Source organism: Silene latifolia, chromosome 8, assembly GCF_048544455.1.
Source record: "Silene latifolia isolate original U9 population chromosome 8, ASM4854445v1, whole genome shotgun sequence".
NCBI lineage: Eukaryota > Viridiplantae > Streptophyta > Magnoliopsida > Caryophyllales > Caryophyllaceae > Silene > Silene latifolia.
The window spans coordinates 32,395,827-32,413,209 of NC_133533.1; positions in this window are offsets into that span (position 1 = coordinate 32,395,827).

Sequence of the window (17,383 nt, forward strand, 5' to 3'; positions counted from 1 at the left end):
ACCTTTAAAACGAACTTCGTCCTCGAAGTTTACTCATGCACATAAACATCATCACCCAATCCATCAACATTATCGAAGTTTACTTACACTCATAAACATCATACTATTACAAGCACAATCATTACTTGCAATAAAATCGACCACAACGCAATCCATCCTTTATTCTACACCCACACTCAACCTTCCTATTATACTACAACATGTTGTAGATACCTCGTTTCTACACCTCCCGCCAACCACCCAGTGATGATTGGGCCACATGTTTGGTACGCGGAACAATTTATGATAGTCCGTAAGTTTATCGTCAGGTGATAGCTCAAACACTCGAGTCTACCCCTGGGTCGTCATCTACGTACCGATACGGTCGTTTTGAGAGTAATTAGAGTTCATTTGGAGTCCGAGTCAAAAACCGCTTTATTTTCTTAGAAACCGTTTAAAATGCCGAGTCGGAATGTTTTAGAATATTACAGATATTTATTCCTCAAGTAAAATTTTATATCTTTTGGTAAAATGTCTTCATTATATCATATTTTACGGAATAAGGAAGTATAGGTCTACCGCAATTCAATAACAGAAACGCGGAAATCTATCTTCCGGAGGAGAAAACCTCTAGGGAAATGACGCAGCAGGTGCTGCGCCTCTTGGAAGGACCGCAGTAGCTGCTGCGCCTCTTCCCAAGCCCTCTTTGGCTGGGGAAATCACATCTTTAATTTATGTTTTTATTTTTGTACCAATTAATGTAAGATTTACATCAAAAGTATATTTAAAACCGACTTAAAAACCTTTTTATAAAACTATTTTTACGCAACAAAATGACACCGGGAGTTGAGAAGAAATGCGATGCAGTGCGCCTCTTGAAGGGTCGCGATCTCTGCTGCGCTCTTCCGTAGGCCGCTGTCGCTCTCGCTCTTCTTCTGCTTCCTCGGCTTTCCATTGTTTTGCTTTTTTCCGTCTTATTTTCTTATTTCCTTTCGTCTTTCAGTACATAAACATCTTTTAATAATTCTCTTTTAATCACGACGCTTTATTTAAACTTAAATCCCTTATAATTTGATATTTGCGGGTTTTCGTCACTAAATCAAACCCGGATTTTAGAAACTCGATTTGTCCATATCAAATTTCTGGAATTTGTCTTTGGTACATAGTCTTCTTTATTTGATTTCAGTTTATCAACTTCTTTTCGAGTTCAAGTTCGTTCCTTTTGTATTTCCAACATCGTAAATAAACATAGCGAATCTAACTCATTTTAATTCGCTTTAATCTGTTTTTATGGCTTTTTTGACGGTTACAGATGTACATAGCCTTCTAAATCACTTTTATTCGAGTTCCCAATTGATAATCGATCTTAAACTTACCAAAGAACATTAACGGACTACGGTTCTGACTTCACAAACAGAACTCAACCCAAGAACAGACGCAGGAGGAGCTGCGCCTCTTCCAAGGGACGTAGCAGATGTTGCGCCTGTTCTGAGATGATTGCTGTCCCTGAACTCAGTTCTCGCTTTGACATAGTTTCTAATTACGTGTTTAATTAACGAATAATCGTAAAATCGCCGGTAATATGACCTATTTTATTACTTTAATTTCAAACCCTTTTATTTTTTCTCTATTTTCATCTTCGAAATCCGTTTCAAGTGTATTTTTAACGTAAATTACATAACCATTGTAATCATTGTAATTTTAATTATCATAATTTATTTACGGTTTATTTATCGCTTTTGTATGATTTATTTTCTTGACTTTCACATGTAATCAATTCTAACTTCCAATTTTGACCTTAATTGAGTGCTAAAGTACGTGTTTACCGACATAGCTTAATTCACATGCTAGGATTAATCTATTGGATGTTGCATTGCATGCATATAATCGATGACATATCAAATATAAATAACTTCCCTAATCATTAGTAGAGGCCGATATGGAGGCGGGCGGGATTAGGTGTTCAGTAAAAGGACCTCCTACTACGTACCCTCACCCCTTAGTCCAGATCTCTGTGAACATCCGTGTTCATTGGCATCCACGAGAGTCATTTTAGACATAGAATGCTAAAGGTAATGAGTTCTTAGTATTCATGTCACTACTTTGTGTCTTGATATGGCACGAGGTATTCGAACATTTACAATTTCCCATAAAAATTGGTGGCGACTCGATAAATGCACGCTTATTTCAAGCTCCTCCGTGCGCGCCACGGCGTGGCCCATGTCCACAGTATGGCGACTCCGCTGGGGATTATACACTTACGTGTTACCCAGGGTGAAACTTGAACAAGGTTAGGGAATAGCTTATACGAGACAGTTGTCGGTTTTCATTACTCGACCTTCTTAGGTCCTTTTATTCGGCCTTCCTAGGCCCAACCTAACCCATTCGACCAATCGTCCCGTCTGAACGGTCCAAATTCCTATCTGGGCCTAAAGATGGATATTGATTGACGTCAACCATACCATGATGCTTACTCATGTTTGTATGAAGAGCTTTCACTACTCGAGGAAATGGACTAGGAACCGACCTTACTCATGTTTGGCACGGACCTCTCCACAGAACAGGGTTTGATTGCTTGGTATGGCAACCCACCTTTTAAGCTAAAACCCTTTAAATGCACTCAGCATACCGTTATAATGCATGTATGTATGTATATACGTGATCACCATTTATAAATAAAACGATGACAAAATTTTGTAAAATAAATCCTTTCAAAATATAATAATTTTCGAGGTGGCCTAAAATAGCACAAAATAAGTCGAAACGCTGTCCAAATGTCGAGTCAAAATTCGGGCCTCAAACCCATTTCAAACTCCACTTCGAGTCAGCATTCCTACAACTACACTGCAGTTGTCTAGGACAACATTTCAAATTTTGTCATTTTCAAACCTCACTTGACACAGTGGCACACGCCCACTCCACGAGTCGAGTCTTTTCTTGAGTAAGTGTGCAAAAATGGTCGATCGTGTTTTGATTCATCGTCGATCTCTTATCCCCAGTTCCAAAATGGTGGGAACTAGTCAAGGAAGCGTTAATGGTCGATCCAAACAACCCGTGAATGGTAATGATCAAATCCTAGCCACACTCATTCGTCTCCAAACAAGCTGTAATACTACAGTTTTACGAGTCTTTTGGTACTCTATCGAGTGGGGCTTACTCTGTCGAGTAAGTATGTTTTTATACAAAACAGTAGTCTGTCTGATGGGTACTCGATCGAGTATGTATGGCACTCGATCGAGTACGGGGCACTCGATCGAGTAAGTTACTTACTCGATCGAGTAAGTTACTTTACGGGTTGTCTTAGTCGGGTTTTGTTAGTAACGCGTGATAGATATATTAAGCTTTCCGTCACTTTCTTCATCATTTATACTTTTTATAAAAACCTTTCAAAAGAAAAAAGAAGTTACGTTGTCTACGTCATCGCGTTACCATAAACTCCCAAGGGCTATTGTTGTCGGATCGTCACGTTCTTTATCCCATTGAGTTCGTCGTGTCGAGGGTAAGATCCTTGTACAATTTTTATGTTGTTTCATTGATTTTAGTTGAAACCCTAATTGGGTAATTTGGGGGTTTTGGGAGTATTGTGTTTATAAGATGTTGATTGTATGATTGTGTGTTTGATAGGAGGTGATTGTATTGAAGAACGATTTTGATTAGCTGCTAGACCGTCTGTGGTGATTGCTTTTCCAGGTAGGGTTTCCCTACTCAGTATTAGTTACATGATGTGTGTGGTGATTGTGTTGTAGATAGTAATTGTTGGTTGTTTCAGACGGTTGTGATATTGTATTGTTGATTGTTTCAGACGGTTGTGATATTGTATTGTTGAATGTTTCAGACGGTTGTTGAGGTTGTGTTGTGATTACTGTTTAATTGTCTGTGATCTTCGGGGTGCGTCCCTGGCTGAGTGGAGTCACTTGAGGGAGTGGCTTCACGCCTTTGATTCGCCTTCTGTGGAACCCGCCACATAAGGGATGTGCACATTAAGAAACATGGGTTTATCGCTCGGATGAGATGAGCGGGGTATAGGTGGGAACGACTGCGGTCCCCCACTAGCGGTGTGGAGTATCTGTTGCGATGGGTACTCTGGCAGGGCTACACACTTTAGTGTGTAGTCAGTTGTGTGGAGATTGATGATGGAGACTGGGGATTGATGTGTTGATTGAGCTGCTTGGTATTTGTTTCATGTTGGTTTGTATCGTGTAATTAGTACTGACCCCGTTTAAATGTTTTAAAAACTGTGGTGATCCATTCGGGGGTGGTGAGCAGTTGTTTGACAGGTATATCTTGGATACGCGAGGGATCTAGCTGGGGATGGAGTCATCACATATCAGAATCTTTAGTCTTCCGCTAAATTTGTTAAGACAGTTTCATTCAGTTGGTTTATAGTTTGAGAATAGTTGTAGTTTTACTTTACAGTTGGTTTTGTTATGTAATCACTTAAATTTATTTAATAAAGTACGTTTCGTTATTGTCATTTGGTTATCATTGCCTCGGGTAACCGAGATGGTGACGTTCTCATAACTTAAGTGGTCCTGGTAAGGCACTTGGAGTATGGGGGTGTTACACAAGCCAAGACAAAGCCTGTGCTCGCCTCAATGCTATTGAAGGCTGAAGTGTTGCTGTAGAAACCAGACTTCCTCCTGCAGAGAATGACATTCCCGACATGCTCGTGTAATACTACGGTTTTATGAGTCTCTAGGTACTCTATCGAGTGGGGCTTACTCTGTCGAGTAAGCATGTTTTGATTTACAAAACCTTATTCTGCCTGTAGGGTACTCGATCGAGTAGCCTTGGCACTCGATCGAGTAAGGGGAACTCGATCGAGTACGTTAGTTACTAGATTGAGTAAGTGTGTTTTACGGGTTTGTTTTGACGGGTTTTGTTACTAATGCGGGATTAATATAAAAAGGTTCCGTCACTTTTCTTAAACACTTTTATCATCCTAAAACCTTGCTAGAGAAGATTGAAAGTTACGTTCTTGCCATTCATCGCATTAGTGGCAAATCCCAAGGCTTGGTTAGTCTGATCATCTTATTCTTTACACCGTTGTGATCGTTGTGTCAGGGGTAAGTTCCTTGTATAATTTATGTAGTGTTTCGTTTAGTTTCTATAAAACCCTAATTGGGTAATTTGGGGGTTTTGGGGAGTATTGTTGTTGTAGATTGTGATTGTATGATTGTGTGTCTATAGGAGGTGATTTCGTTGAAGAATGATTATGATTAGCTGATTGTGATGATCTTGGTGATGGCTTATTTCAGGTAGGGCTTCCCTACTCAGTATTAGTTATATGATGTGTGTGGTGATTGTGCTGTAGATAGTAATTGTTGATTGTTTCAGACGGTTGTGATATTGTGTTGTTGAATGTTTCACAAGGTTGTTGAGGTTGTGTTGTGATTACTGTTTAACTGTCTGTGATCTTCGGGGTGCGCCCCTGGCTGAGTGGAATCACTTGTGGGAGTGGCTTCACGCCCTTGATTCGCCTTCTGTGGAACCCTCCACAGGAGTGATGTGCACATTAATGAACATTGGTTTATCGCTCGATGGAGATGAGCGGGGCTTAGGTGGGAACGGTTGCGGTCCCCCACTGGCGGCGAGGAGTAACCTGTTGCGATGGGTACTCTGGCAGGGCTACACACTTTAGTACGTAGTCAGTTGTGTGCAGATGGGAGATGGAGACTGGGATTGTGTTGAGCTGTTTGAACTGTTTGTGTTCTTTTTTCATTGTGGCATTGCTTTTGTGTAATTAGTACTGACCCTGTTTAAATGTTTTAAAAACTGTGGTGATCCATTCGGGGGTGGTGAGCAGTTATTGAGCAGGTATGATATGACGCGTATGGGATAGCTGGGATGAGTAATCATGTGGCAGTTAGAAGTCTTCCGCTGTGTCAGACGATGTTTTATAACTTTGATAGTTTTAACAGTAGACCGTCTGAGAATCTTGTATTTCAGTTTAACAGTTTTGGTTTCGATCATGTAATCACTTTAAACTATACTATTATTTAAATTATGTTTCTCCATTGTCATTTGATTATCATTGCCTCGGGTAACCGAGATGGTAGCACTTTCATGCCTTAAGTGGTCCTGGTAAGGCACTTGGAGTATGGGGGTGTTACAAAGTGGTATCAGAGCGACGATCCTGAAACTTGTAATCAATGAATCTAATGAACCTAGGGAGTCTAATTAAAATGAACCCGGGGTAGAAGTTGTTGGAGCTAATGCAAAGACTTGGGCGATGTCCTGAAGTCGCGAACTCGCCCTACAATTTTAAACCGGTCACCATGGGATATGAGTCGGGATCACTATGTGTTTATCTTGTGAATTGTGTATCTTTGTAGAAAAGTGTGGTATAAATTGGTGGATGTATGTATGTGGAGAATGGGGAATGTGTAGAGAAAGATGATAATGAGGTGATGTTATACATTATTGATTGAAAGCATGATAGTTGTTTTACGATATGGCATTATAGAAATACGCAAAGAAAATTTGTTTGATTTGAGTTATACATAGAGTTATGTATACATATATGTTGTTGGTAGTGTTGTACGAGTTTATATAGCTGAAAGTTTGAGTAAGAGCATGAATAATTGGTGGAAAAAGATGATAATTATTGCATGATAATATGATTTTTGATAAAACATGTTGTATGATGGAACAGATTTTATAATGTTGTTATGCTAGTAACACGTGAATAGGAGACTTGATGTAATATATTTGTGATTTTGTTTACGTAAAGTTATAGAATAAAAACATGTAGGTAATAAATGATTGGTAAATTGAATGATGCATGTGCATAATGGATGTTGTTGCTTGGTTTTTGAAGATAGTAACATGTGGTTAGGGATACTGGTTTTATGAGCATCGAGTTGTTTTTGTTTACCTTGTTGTCGTTTAAGTTGTTTGGAAATAAAATCAAGTAGTTGCGTTTTCGATTATAGAAAGGTTGTCTTTAAACTGTTATAACTTGAGATGCATGAAAGATTTTAATGTGATTCCAATTGAAGGTGATAGCTTGTTCTTTTACGATTCTAACGATAGGTCACACGCCCAAAACGACCAAGAAACGAGTGAGTTACGACCGTTTTACGAAAACTGGACAGTGCTGAGAAATGCGTAGGGTAGTTGATCGAGTGCACCTTGGTACTCGATCGAGTACCCCTTACTCGATCGAGTAGCCCTGGTAATTTGTTATACGTGTCTCTGACTTTCACCTACTCGATCGAGTAAGTCATTTACTCGATCGAGTGGCATGTACTCGATCTAGTGACCCCTGTTTTGGGTCATATGCTTATCTTTTGACTTTGTTGCATATTATGTTTAATTCCAAGGTGTTATTTTGCTTCTTTATGCATTGTTTTACATGTATGTTGGTCTTGATGCGTAAGTTACCCAATCTTATGGTGTAGTGAGTGGCACCTGTGGTGAGTATGAATTCGGTGGGAGGACATGAGTTATGTGTGGTTGTGATGGATAGTGGAAAAAGCAAAGAAGGATTGGTAAGGCTTAATAAGGCATGGAGCATGTTTTGTGAGAAGATATGAGTGATATGATTTTGTGTTGAGTAATGTAAAGTAAGTAAATATGGGCATGGGATGATGTGAGTCTAAGCTACGTGAGAATGAATAGATTGAAAGAAAGAATGTGGATAGTAGCAACTTGAAATGTGTAAAGAATTATGAAGGGAGATGGTTAGGAATTGTGTTGGTTAAGAATATATATAATGAAAGGTCGTTTTAGAAGGATTGAGAAGAGTGGTATATAGTGAACTTAATGGAGACATGTCGCGACGTGGATTTGCAGATAGTGACTAAGTTTGGGAATTTGTGTTATCAAGAGGTGAAACTAACGTGTGATTTCCTTGGGCAATTAACGGTATAAAATGAATTTTGATTTATAGAGATGTAAAAAGGGAGATGCAATTGTTTGAACAAGTAAACGTTGATTCTATGGATGGATTGGTGGCAAGGGTGAGTGATTGCATAATAAGAGAATATTTATGGTAAGAAAGAGTTAAATGATATCGATATGAAATAATGAGATGTGAGTTTTGGAGCAATGAGAAGGTAACCGGAGCACTAAAGAGTTAAGTAAGAGGTAATAAGGAGTTGAATGGTTAATTGCTTTTGTCGAGTGTAAAAAGAAAAGAATGAGGGGAGTAAAACTAAGAAAATGTTCACCGGAGTTATGTGATATAAAAGTAAGGAATCGTCGAGATGTATGATACTATCATGAGGATTTGAGTTAATGGTTATATAGGAGTTTCAGAACAACATGATTAGTCAGGAGTTTCGAGGAATTAAGTAAAGTAAAGTTGGGTAGAGAATTGGCACGATATGAGATCTTGGTGGTGAGTCGGGTGACGATACAATTAAGGATGGAATTGAAAATAGTGTTGAGATGATTTTTGTTGATGTATTTGATGTTCGTTATTTGGGATGATAACCAAAGATAGGAAAGAAACTGTGATGTTTTGATGTACGAACGGTGGTAGTGTGGAGGTGTTGTCACTAGTGGTTAAGGGTGACGATAAATAGAAAAGATGGCAATTTCAAAGAGGTTGATTTTGTAGAGACCGAATTGATATGTATGGTTATGAGGAAGTATAATACGTAGTCTTAGGAGGCGGTTCCTAGTAATGAGGGTTAGTTGTATGGTTATGTATGGCAGAAAGTGCTGGTTATGCGAATGGGAGAATGTGTTATGAGGGGCATACGAGTTAAGCTCGGGTGAGAGGTAACCTTTGTCAGGTGGTAACTTACGTGATCAGGATTGACTAGCTGGATGTGATTACGGGTCTATGATGTGTATGAATGTTTGTGTGAGGTTTTGACCTCACAAGAAGTGGTATTGTGTGATAATTATAAAGTTGTTGTCTGAATTTTCTATATGTTGAGTACGGTAACCTGATTGAATGAAAAAAAAAATGGTAATAGTTTGATTGATCTAGCATGGTTAGTTATAATTGTATGTGTATTTATAATACATGTGTATTCCGTGAAATGGTAGGGATGATGGTCATGAGGTGCTTATCCGTTTATTCATATAATATATTGCGTTGTGATTTAGTAAAGTTGATTTGAGTAAGTTTTCTTGTCCGAGAAGTTATTTCTGAGTCAGTGTTTATGGAATTGTGTATGTTGCGATGTCTATCGGTGTGGTTGTGGTGCCTCGGGTGGTGATCCGGGCACGGTACTTAGTGTTGTGATGCGGGTATTTTTGCACTGCAGTGTGGCTGTTGGTGACGGTGTTGCGATGCCATCACCGGTTGTGGTGGAGTAGGCGGGATGAATATGATTCGAGTTTCGAAAGTACATACCAGTTATACATGAATTGTTGTTTTGTTTGATGTTGCTTCCTGTGAGTTTAAGTTTGTACAGATAGACAGTTGTTTTGTTTATTGATGTTTCTTACCAGTTAAGTTTTGGAATGAGGGTAGAGTATGATATGAAAGAGAGTGTATTTGTTTCCGTGGTTGTCATGGCATTGGGATATTCTATTGATGGGACACAGTTGTCAGAAGTTGTTACAGTACATTTGATCTTGTTGTAGGGTACTCGATCGAGTAGCCTTGACACTCGATCGAGTACGTTAGTTACTCGATCGAGTAAGTGTGTTTTACGGGTTTGTTTTGACGGGTTTTGTTACTAATGCGGGATTAATATAAAAAGGTTCCATCACTTTTCTTAAACACTTTTACCATCCTAAAACCTTTCTAGAGAAGATTGAAAGTTACGTTCTTTGCATTCATCGCATTAGTGGCAAATCCCAAGGCTTGGTTAGTCGGATCATCTTATTCTTTACACCCTTGTGATCGTCCTGTCAGGGGTAAGTTCCTTGTATAATTTATGTAGTGTTTCGTTTAATTTCTTTAAAACCCTAATTGGGTAATTTGGGGGTTTTGGGGAGTATTGTTGTTGTAGATTGTGATTGTATGATTGTGTGTCTATAGGAGGTGATTTCGTTGAAGAATGATTATGATTAGCTGATTGTGACGATCTTGGTGATGGCTTATTTCAGGTAAGGTTTCCCTACTCAGTATTAGTTACATGATGTGTGTGGTGATTGTTCTGTAGATAGTAATTGTTGATTGTTTCAGACGGTTGTGATATTGTATTGTTGATTGTTTCAGACGGTTGTGATATTGTATTGTTGAATGTTTCAGACGGTTGTTGAGGTTGTGTTGTGATTACTGTTTAATTGTCTGTGATCTTCGGGGTGCGTCCCTGGCTGAGTGGAGTCACTTGCGGTAGTGGTTTCACGCCCTTGATTCGCCTTCTGTGGAACCCGCCACAGGAAGGATGTGCACATTAATGAACATGGGTTTATCGCTCGATGGAGATGAGCGGGGCTTAGGTGGGAACGGCTGCGGTCCCCCACTGGCGGCGTGGAGTAACCTGTTGTGATGGGTACTCTGGCTGGGCTACACACTTTAGTGTGTAGTCAGTTGTGTGCAGATGGGAGATGAAGACTGGGATTGTGTTGAGCTGTTTGAACTGTTTGTGTACTTGTTTCATTGTGGCATTGTTTTTGTATAATTAGTACTGACCCCGTTTAAATGTTTTGAAAACTGTGGTGATCCATTCGGGGGTGGTGAGCAGTTATTGAGCAGGTATGATATGACGCGTACGGGATAGTTGGGATGAGTCATCACGTGGCAGTTAGAAGTCTTCCACTGTGTCAGACGATGTTTTATAACTTTGATAGTTTTAGCAGTAGACCGTCTGAGAATCTTGTATTTCAGTTTAACAGTTTTGGTTTCGATCATGTAATCACTTTAAACTATATTGTTATTTAAATTATGTTTCTTCATTGTCATTTGATTATCATTGCCTCGGGTAACCGAGATGGTAGCACTTCCATGACTTAAGTGGTCCTGGTAAGGCACTTGGAGTATGAGGGTGTTACAGCTCGTGCATGATAACCTTCCACCCTTTGTTGGAGAACTAGAATTCAATCTTCCTCCAGGTCCTACTGAAGCTGAAAAGCGACTCCAATACTTGGAGGAGAAACTAATGTACCTTAAGGGAGAAGATATCTATAGGTAGAATAATCGCAAGTATGCGGCGGTAAATGCTCAACTGCCAACCAACTTCAACATGACTGACATTCCAAAGTTCAAGGGATATGAAAACCCTTTGAACCACATCCGTGCCTTCAAAGATTACATGTCCATCAAAAGCATTAAACCAGATATGTTCTTAAGGATCTTTACTTCATCTCTTGGTACTATCCCTAAACATTGGTTCTACTCCTTGGAACACAAGAAAATTGCTACTTGGGATGATTCTGCAATTGAGTTCACCAAACAGTACGCAGATAATGCTGAAATTCAAGTCAATATGCGCACTCTAGAGGTTCTTACCCAAAATGAGAAAGAAGGCTTCACGGACTTCCTAAGTAGGTGGAGAAAACTAGCACACAACTGGTTGAATGCCCAGACGAAGCCACTCTTGTGGAAAAGTTCATAGATAATCTGAGACCCGTTTATGCGAACCATTTGAGGTACCAAAATATAAAGACTTTTAAAGATTTTACTGTCCTAGGAACGAGAATTGAAGACGACATCCGTAAGGGACTCTTGTCCAAAACGGTAGGTCGCGGATATGAGGGTTCCACGAGTCGTTATTATGGCTCCACTAGCAAGACCGATGAGTTTAACCTTGTTGAATCATATAAGAAGAATAACCCGCAAAGGAAGTTCACAAACATTGGTGATTCATATTCCAACACCTGACCCAGAGAAGAAGTCTAAATTCTGGGATGAGAACGCATACTGCGAGTATCACAGAGGCAAGGGACACGATACAGAGAAATGCTTCAAATTGAAATATGTCATTCGGGATATGATTGAAGATGGCCGTTTACCCATACCTCCCGGAAGCGAGCCTAATAATACTCAGAATCCTCTTGGAATCCTGAAAATCACAGATGAAGAATCCACCTTGGATTGTTCACACCTCATTTCTCCAGTCCAGAACGAGATTCATGCGGTAGAAAATGAGGAAGGTTATTTCACCATCTCTCCTACCATTGCTGATTTTATCGCATGGGCAAAGAGTGTAAGTAGGTAAGTCTGAGAGCTAGAAGCTGAAGTGGCATCCCTACGTAATCCAAGCACTATACCTAAGGAAAACATGTCACTGGCCCCAACTCTATCTCAAGAATCCACGATGCAAGAGGTAATCGTAGTAGTCGACAATCTAGTCGAGCAAATAATCAATCTAGAAGCTGAAATAATCAGGTCGAGAGAACTCAGTATCGTCAACGGAGTCTGGGCGGACGATGATGAAGACGAATACCTCACGGAACACTATCTCGTCAAGGTCAGTGAGGATATAGTCAAGGCTAGCGAAGGTTAAGATATAGATCACCTCACTCGCTCAGGACGTCTATATCAAAATGTCTTTCAAAGCGGTCCTACTATTAATGGTCCAGCTACTAACACCAATGTCATCACACCAAATGACGGCGAAGATACAATTGCTGACCATTTACTAAAACAACTGCAGAAGACAAAGGCTGATCTTTCAGTCTGGCAACTAGTTGCGAGTTCATTTCCCCATCGCCAAGCCTTACTGCAAGCACTGGCTAAACTGAACGTTGCGAACGATTCTACACCTGACGACGTAGTCAACCTAGTCTTCCAAGACTCAGTCAAGCTAAGTAACCCAGTTACTTTTTCAGATGAGGACTTGCCTCCTTTCCGCGCCAGTCATAACCTCGCTCTATACATTACAGACACATGCTTAAATAAAAATGTACCAATGACTTTAGTGGATGATGGCTCCGCAATCAATGTCATACCACTGAAGACAACATACAAGTTGGGCATGAAAGAATCAGATTGGACTCCTACGAACCAAGGTGTTCGAGCATACGATGGAACACGACGTAAAGTAGTAGGGCTAATTAACCTTACTATAGCCACAAGGCCAATCGAGCGAAAGGTTAATTTTTAGATAGTGGACTTTTAGGTAGGCCCTGGATTCACGCTTCCAAAGCGGTAACTTCCACCTTGCACCAGAAGACCGAGATTCCTCTAGATGGCAAAGTAGTGACGATCACTCCGTCACCTATTAATGTCGTGATAGAGAAAATGTCAAACAACCAAGTAGTCACAGACCCAGTATACGAGCTTGGGGGATTTCAAAGCATAAATCTTATAGAGAGCGAGCTAGCGCCTTTATACTTCAACCTATACTCCAATTTAGTGGTCAACCACATACTCAAGTCCCAGGGATACTTCCCAGGGATGCCACTAAACCCTGCCAAGAAGAATACCTTTTCACCTTATATGGAAGGATATTCTCAAAGTATACCACTAGGTTTGGGATACAAGCCCACGAAAGCATAAGCCTTAGAAATGCTTACTCAGTTTCAAAACCGCAAAGACAAAGGAATCCAGATGCGAACCTATCTCCCTACCCTAAATGGATACTTCGTCAGGGAGGGGGATCAAGAATCCTTTCACGGATTTCCCGAACCTTGGCATTATAAGTAGACCTGGCAAAAGCAACCCGACCCGAAAAAGCTGACCCGAGACCCGAAGTGACCCGAACTACATCATCCGAATGTGGCCCAAAAACCCGAATTGATCCAACCCGACCCCAACATTACCCGAGCTTTCTTGACCCGTACTGGCCCGACCCAAAAATGGCCCGATCCGAAACCACCAAACCTGAAAATGACCCGACAAAATACAACTCTAATTGAACCGAAAAGACTTGAAATGGCTATTTCTCTATTATTCATTGACCCAAAAATGACCCGACCCGAAACATCTTGACCCGCTTGACCCGAAACAGACCCGAAACCCGAAAAGACCCGTCCCGACCTGAATTAACCCGAACTCAACGAGAGACCCGAATTGACCCGACCCGAATTGGCCCCACCCGAACCCGGCCAGTTGACCCGTTTTGCTAGGTCTAATTATAAGGGAATACAACTAGCTGGAATCAAGGTCTTCCACGATTTCTACTTCATCCCTCCAAAAACGGTTCATACCGTCAAAACTCGTCAAACACCTTGTCTAGACGAACAGGCTGTTAGCCTTCTGTTTGGAGAAGACTGATTCGTCAGAGCTGCGCAGAATGAGATCATTACCATGATACTTCAAGATGACCATTTCAACCCCACAACATTGATCACTTACACCAGCTCAAATCAGCAAAAACGATGGAGAAAGTCGATCAAATTGACCAACAACCAAGGGAAGCTCTTCAAGGTCACTACTGGAGAAGGAGAGATGTTCAAAGGAGAACCCAAAGAAGATGAATTCGAGTCAGAGACGGAGTCAGAGTCGAAATCAGAGTCTGAGTCTAGAGAAGTCGCTAGAGAGTCTTCCTCTGTCGGCACTCCCCACCCCATTGTTTCTCCTAGCTTAGCATCACATAGTAACAGCAGCTTGGGAAATGTCCTAGAAGCTCTCCCTTTACCGCCACTGACTACTGAATAGATGACTTCTTTGTTTCAGCTCTTTTCAAAATTTAATATGAATAAATCTGATTCTGCTTACTCCTTGTGTTTTTCTTAATGCAATTCTATTTACGATGATAATGAGGATGACCCTGACCCAGACTAAGTCAAATTACCTCCCTATATAATCAAAGATATACTACAAGAGGGGGAAGGGGAACCAGTTATAGAAAACACCGAACCCATCAACGTAGGGACCGAACTAGAACCCCAAAAACTTAAGATATGGACGACCTTAGACCTAACTGAAAGGGCCAATTTCATCGACCTCCTACATGAGTTCAAGGACGTTTTCGCTTGGTCTTACAAGGACATGCCAGGGATCGACAGGGATATTCCATAACATCACATTCCAATCAAACCAGGTTTCAAACCTGTAAAACAGAAGCTTCGTCGAATGAGGACTGAGTGGACTCTTAAGATCAAAGAAGAAGTCGATAAGCAATTCAAAGCCGGGTTCATCAAAGTTTCCGAGTATTCAGACTGGGTGGCTAACATAGTCCCCGTACCCAAAAAGGATGGGCGAATTCGGGTTTGTGTTGACTTCAGAGACTTGAACAAAGTGAGTCCCAAGGATGACTTCCCTCTACCACACATCGACATACTTGTAAATAATACATCAGATCACGCGTTATTATCCTTCATGGACAGGTATGCAAGGTATAACCAGATCAAAATGGCCATAGAAGATATGCACAAGACATCCTTCGTCGCTCAGTGGGGTACATATTGTTATAATGTTATGCCGTTTGGGCTAATCAATGCTGGAGCTACATACCAGCGCACTACAACCACTTTACTACATGACATGATGCATAAAGAAGTGGAAGTATATGTAGATGATATGATTGTCAAATCCAAGGATAGAAAAGGGCACCTCGATAACCTTCACAAATTCTTCCTAAGACTGCGCAAATACAACATGAGGCTCAACCCTCAGAAATGCGTATTCGGAGTCACGTCAGGCAAGCTTCTAGGATATGTAGTCAGCCAGAGAAGGATAGAGATTGATCCATCCAAGATCAAAGCTTTAATCTAAATGCCACAACCCCAAACAGAGAAGGAGGTTAGAGGATTTCTAGGTAGAGTGCAATATATAAGCCAATTCATATCGAAGCTCACTATGATCTGCAAACCCATTTTCAAAAAGCTAAAGAAAACAGATCATACCATATGGGACGACGACTGTTAAAAGGCGTTTGACAAGATTAAGGAGATATTGGCCAAACCACCAGTGCTAATGCCTCCCCAATGAGATCAACCTCTTGGTTTATGTCTCACAGTCACCGACAGGGCCATGGGAGCTATGCTCGCACAAACTGTTGGAAAGGAAGAAAGAGCTATCTACTACCTTAGTAAGAAGTTCTTAGAATACGAGTGTAAGTACACACCTCTCGAAAAGACATGCCTCGCTCTTGTGTGGGCAACAAAGAAGCTACGCCACTACATGCTTTGCTATTCAGTTAAGGTGTATTCTAAAATGGATCCCGTCAAATACATCTTCGAGAAACTCGTCCTCAACGGATGTTTAGAAAGATGGACCTTAATGCTTTCAGAGTTTGATCTCAAATACGTAGCCTTGAAAGTCATCAAGGGGCACGCCGTTGCTGAATTCTTCGCAGATAACCCTATCAACGATACCCAGGAAATAGACACATGGTCATTTCTAGACGAGGACATCCTACAGACCAGTGTAGACTCTTAGGATCTTTATTTTGATGGGGACTCGAATTTAAGAGAGTTTAGAATAGGAGTGTAGCTCATTTCTCCTGAAGGCGAGCATACACCACTTTCCGTCAAACTCGACTTCGAGGTGACAAATAATGCAGCAGAGTACGAAGCTTGCCTCATTGGTCTACAAGCAGCAGTGTGTTTAGGCATCAAGAATCTTCGAGTTCACGAAGACTCATCCTTGATCATTAACCAAGTTACAGGATCTTGGAAAATCCGAAGTGAAAGTCTAGCACCTTATCAGGCTAGGATAGATCAAGTCGCCCAATTCTTCGATCAGGTCACTTATCTATACCTACCTCGTGAAGAAAATCAATTTGGAGACGCTCTTGCAAAACTTGCATCTTTGATTAATATGTCAGACAACATGGTTTAAATGCCTTTATACATCGAACGACGGTCAGAACCGGTCTACGTACACCTCCTTACAGATGAAGAAGAAATCCCAGAGGAACCTTGGTTCCAAGCCATTCTAAACTTCAAACTTAATGGTACATACCCACCAGATATGGATAAGAGGGGACAACGCACCATACGCCTACTAGCCTCTCAATACCTCCTCATGCAGGGAGAGTTATACAAAAGAACACCTCTTAGTGTCGTCTTGCGCTGCCTTGATCATTCACAGGCGCATAAAGTAATGGAAGAAGTTCACAATCGAGAATACGGTCCTCATATGAGTGGACCCATGATGGCAAAGAAAATCACACGTCTAGGGTATTACTGGACGACAATGGAGTCAGATTGTATTAAATACGTCAGGCATTGCCATAATTGCCAGATTTTCGGGAATGTGCAACATGTTCCTCCCTCAATGCTTTACACCATGACATCTCCCTGGCCATTTTCCTCTTGGGGAATAGACATCATTGGGAAAATCACCCCAGCTGGGACAAGTGGTCACTGTTTCATTTTGGTAGTATCGACTATTTTACCAAATGGGTCGAAGCAGCATCCTACACTAGTCTTACAGCTAAGAATGTGGCAAAGTTCATACAAACCAATATCATCTGTCGATATGGTTGCCCACATGAAATCATCAGTGACAATGGATCACATTTTCAGGCCGAGACTGAGCAATTGCTAGCCAAATATAAGATCAAGCATCACCATTCCTCGCCGTATAGACCTAAAACTAATGGCGCGTTAGAAGCAGCTAACAAGAATGTCATCATAATACTCAAGAAAATGATCGACAACT